Source organism: Pseudophryne corroboree, unplaced genomic scaffold (genome assembly GCF_028390025.1).
Source record: "Pseudophryne corroboree isolate aPseCor3 unplaced genomic scaffold, aPseCor3.hap2 scaffold_306, whole genome shotgun sequence".
NCBI classification, from domain to species: Eukaryota; Metazoa; Chordata; class Amphibia; order Anura; family Myobatrachidae; genus Pseudophryne; species Pseudophryne corroboree.
Window position 1 is genome coordinate 665103 of NW_026969736.1, and position 5322 is coordinate 670424.

A 5322-nucleotide genomic window follows, 5' to 3' on the forward strand; every position below is an offset into this window, starting at 1 on the left:
GCAGCGGGAGGAATAGCTGGAGTTGCGCCGCAGGAGAAAGTCAGAGGACATCCAGAAGAGACATCCGGTGCAGCGCTGACTCCTGACTGACAGCGCTTGCCTACTGAGCGGTGTGGTACCCCCACACCTGAAGCGGGTGCGGGAGCGGCAGCGGCAGCCGGAGAAGACAGCTGTGCTGCACGGAAGAAGTCAGGCAGCAGCACCAGCGGGCTGAGGTGGGGAGGATCAGTATGGTCCCTTACGTGCGGCTCACATTCAGATCCATCCGGCTCCCTTCCCCTCCTCCCCTGCACCCTTAGCAGCCTGCCCCCACATCTCATTCACCCACCGCCGCAGACTCCTCCCCCACACGGTTATTATAATAAGGCCACCCCCCTACCCCCTTCCCTCCCTGCTGTGTGTCCAGCCACCCCCCCCCTCACCTGCTGTGTGTCCGGCCTACCCCCCCCCTCACCTGCTGTGTGTCCAGCCCCCCCCCCCTCACCTGCTGTGTGTCCAGCCCCCCCCCCTCACCTGCTGTGTGTCCGGCCTACCCCCCCCTCCCTGCTGTGTGTCCAGCCACCCCCCCCTCACCTGCTGTGCGTCTGGCCTACCTCCCCCCCTCCCTGCTGTGTGTCCAGCCACCCCCCCCTCACCTGCTGTGCGTCTGGCCTACCCCCCCTCCCTGCTGTGTGTCCAGCCACCCCCCCCCTCACCTGCTGTGCGTCTGGCCTACCCCCCCCCTCCCTGCTGTTTGTCCGGCCTACCCCCCCCCTCCCTGCTGTGTGTCCAGACCCCCCCCCCCCCTCACCTGCTGTGTGTCCAGCCACCCCCCCTCACCTGCTGTGTGTCCGGCCTACCCCCCCCTCCCTGCTGTTTGTCCGGCCACCCTCCCCTCCCCTGCTGTGTGTCCGGCGGCCTACCCCCCCCCTCCCTGCTGTGTGTCCGGCCTACCCCCCCCCTCACCTGCTGTGTGTCCAGCCCCCCCCTCCTCCCCTGCTGTGTGTCCGGCCTACCCCCCCCTCCCTGCTGTTTGTCCGGCCACCCTCCCCTCCCCTGCTGTGTGTCCGGCCACCCTCCCCTCCCCTGCTGTGTGTCCGGCCACCCTCCCCTCCCCTGCTGTGTGTCTGGCCACCCTCCCCTCCCCTGCTGTGTGTCCGGCCACCCTCCCCTCCCCTGCTGTGTGTCCGGCCTACCCCCCCCCTCACCTGCTGCGTGTCCAGCCCCCCCCTCACCTGCTGCGTGTCCAGCCCCCCCCCTCACCTGCTGCGTGTCCAGCCCCCCCCCTCACCTGCTGCGTGTCCAGCCCCCCCCTCACCTGCTGTGTGTCCAGCCCCCCCTCACCTGCTGTGTGTCCAGCCCCCCCCCTCACCTGCTGTGTCCAGCCCCCCCCCCTCACCTGCTGTGTGTCCAGCCCCCCCAACTCACCTGCTGTGTGTCCAGCCACCCCCCCTCCCCTGCTGTGTGTCCGGCCACCCTCCCCTCCCCTGCTGTGTGTCCTGCCTACCCCCCCTCCCTGCTGTGTGTCCAGCCCCCCCCCCCTCACCTGCTGTGTGTCCGGCCTCCCCTCCCCCCCCTCCCCTCCCCTGCTGTTTGTCTGGCCACCATCCCCTCCCCTCCCTCTGTGTGTTCGGCAACTCCCCCCTCTTCCTGCTGTGTTCGGCCACCCCCTACCCCCTCCCCTCCCTGCCGTGTGTCCGGTCACCCTCCCCTCTCTGCTGTGTGTCCAGCCACCCCCCCCCCCTCTCTGCTGTGTGTCCGGCCACCCCCCCCAGACACGCAGCGCCTGACACACACAGACATGCAACGCCTGACACGCATACGCATATGCAGCGCCTGACACACACGCACACACACAGCACCTGACACACACACACACACACACAGCACCTGACACACACGCACACACACAGCACCTGACACACACACACAGCACCTGACACTAACACGGACCTGACACACGCGCATACACTCACACGCAGCACCTGACACACACGCAGCACCTGACACACGCACACACAGACGCAGCACCTGACACTCACACGGACCTGACACACACGCACACACTCACACGCGGCGCCTGACGCACATAGACACGCGGCGCCTGGCGCACACGCGGCGCCTGAAGCACACGCGGCGCCTGACGCACACGCGGCGCCTGACACACACGCACAGGCAGCGCCTGGCACACACGCACAGGCAGCGCCTGGCACACACGCACAGGCAGCGCCTGGCACACAAGCAGCGCCTGACACACACAGACACGCAGCGCCTGACACACACAGACACGCAGCGCCTGACACACACAGACACGCAGCGCCTGACACACACAGACACGCAGCGCCTGACGCACAGGCAGCGCCTGACACACACGCACACGCAGCGCCTGACACACGCAGCGCCTGACACACGCAGCGCCTGACACACACACGCACCTGACACTCACATGCTCCTGACACACGCAGCACCTGACATACTCACACGCAGCACCTGACACACACGCAGACACGCAGCATCTGACACACACACACGCAGCACCTGACACACACACGCAGCACCTGACACACACACGCAGCACCTGACACACAAACACGCAGACACGCAGCGCCTGACACACACGCAGACACGCAGCGCCTGACACACACGCAGACACGCAGCGCCTGACACACACGCAGACACGCAGCGCCTGACACACACGCAGACACGCAGCGCCTGACACACACGCAGCGCCTGACACACACGCAGCGCCTGACACACACGCAGCGCCTGACACACACGCAGGCACGCAGCGCCTGACACACACGCAGACACGCAGCGCCTGACACACACGCAGCGCCTGACACACACGCAGCGCCTGACACACACGCAGACACGCAGCGCCTGACACACACGCAGACACGCAGCGCCTGACACACACGCAGACACGCAGCGCCTGACACACACGCAGACACGCAGCGCCTGACACACACGCAGACACGCAGCGCCTGACACACGCAGACACGCAGCACCTGACACACACGCAGACACGCAGCGCCTGACACACACGCACACACACACACACACACACACACAGCACCTGACACAGATATGCAGCGCCTGACACACACACGCAGACATACAGCGCCTGACACACACACACACACACACAGACATGCAGCACCTGACACACACATGCAGCACCTGACAGACACACACACACCCACACACACCCACACACACACAGACATGCAGCACCTGACACACCCACACACACACACACATGCATCACCTGACACACCCACACACACAGACATGCATCACCTGACACACCCACACACATATACAGACATGCAGCACCTGACACACACACACACACACACAGACATGCAGCGCCTGACACACACACATACAGACATGCAGCACCTGACACACACACACACACACACACATACAAACATGCAGCACCTGACACACACACACACACACGCAGCACCTGACACACATATATACATGTGGCATTTAACGCACACACGCACAGCACCTGACACACAATCATATACACTCAGAGCACCTAACACACACATACACTCGCAGCACCTCACACACACTCGTATACACACGCAGCACCTGCCACTCACACATATATACACATGCAGCACCTGCCACTCCCACATACATGAACAGCACCTGACACACACATACACGCGCAGCACCTGACAGTCACACACATACAGATGCGACAGCTGACACAAACACATACACGCTCAACACCTGACACCCACGTGGCAGCTGACGCATACAAATGCAGCACCTGAAATACACACATATACACGTGCAGCACCTGAGACACACACATACACGTACAGCACCTGAGACACACACACACACACATGTATGTACACGCGCGGCTCCAGGCACACACATACGTACGTACACACACGGCACTTGACACACACACGTACACGCGCGGCACCTGACATACACACACACGTACGTACGTACGTACGTACGTACGTACGTACGTACATGTGTGGCACCTGACACACACACGTATGCACACGTGTGGCTCCTGACACACACGCGCGTTGCTCCTGACACACACACATGTACGTACGCGCTCGGCTCCTGACACACACACGTATGTATACGCGCGGCACCTGAAACCTACACGTATGTACGTATACGCGCGGCTCCTGACACCCTCACGCATGTACACGCGTGGCTCACTGGCACACACACACACACACACACGTACACGCGCGGCACCTGACACATACACGCGTGTACGTACACACATGCACAGCACCTGACATACACACATGTAGGTACGCGCCACCTGACACACACACACACACACACGTACATGCACGACACCTGACACACACGTACGTACGCGCACGGCACCTGACACACACGTACATACTAGTGATGAGTGGGTTCGGTTCGTCGGAATCCGGACCCCCCGAACTTCACCCATTTTACATGGGTCCGAGGCAGGTTCGAACCTTCCCGCCTTGCTCGGCTAACCCGAGCGCGCCCGAACGTCATCATCCCGCTGTCGGATTCCCGCGAGATTCGGATGTCTGCATTCGTGGAAAGGGGTCCCATGTGTAAACATGGGACCCCTTTCAGTCCGTCTGGTCCGGGTGTTCGGTTTGTTGTTTTGCCAAGTACGTGGAGTTAATCTGGAACCTGGATCAGGTGAGTATAATTATCTTTTATTTTCAGGTACCCGTGGATTCTACTTGGAGAAGAGGACCGACTGCTTCGTGTCAACATAGGTAAGTATGTGTGTGTCGGCAGGTGTGAAATAAAGTTATACTTTCACGGTGTCTGTGTCCTGTTTTTATTTGGGTATTTTTTCCCCAGTAGAACTACAGGTACCAGCGGGCCCATTTTTCTCCCGCATGCTGGTACTTGTGGTTCTCAAAGTACCAGATTGCGGGGGAGGCTTGCTGGGACTTGTAGTACTACTGGAAAAAACAATATTCTTTCAATTTTCTCAAGGCTATCAGCCTCCCATCCGCAGCCCTTGGATGGGGGGGACAGCCTCGGGCTTCACCCCTGGCCCTTGGGTGGCTGGGGGGGGGGGCCCTTGATTGAAGGGGTCCCCACTCCCCCAGGGTACCCCGGCCAGGGGTGACTAGTTGGATATTTAATGCCACGGCCGCAGGGCACTGTATAAAAGTGACCCCCGGCTGTGGCATTATCTGTCCAGCTAGTGGAGCCCGATGCTGGTGTAAAAATAATGGGGGACCCTACTCTTTTTGTCCCCCGTATTTTTTGCACCAGCACCAGGCGCAGAGCCCGGAGCTGGTTTTAAAAATACGGGGGATCCCCTGTCCGTTTTTCCCCCGGATTTTT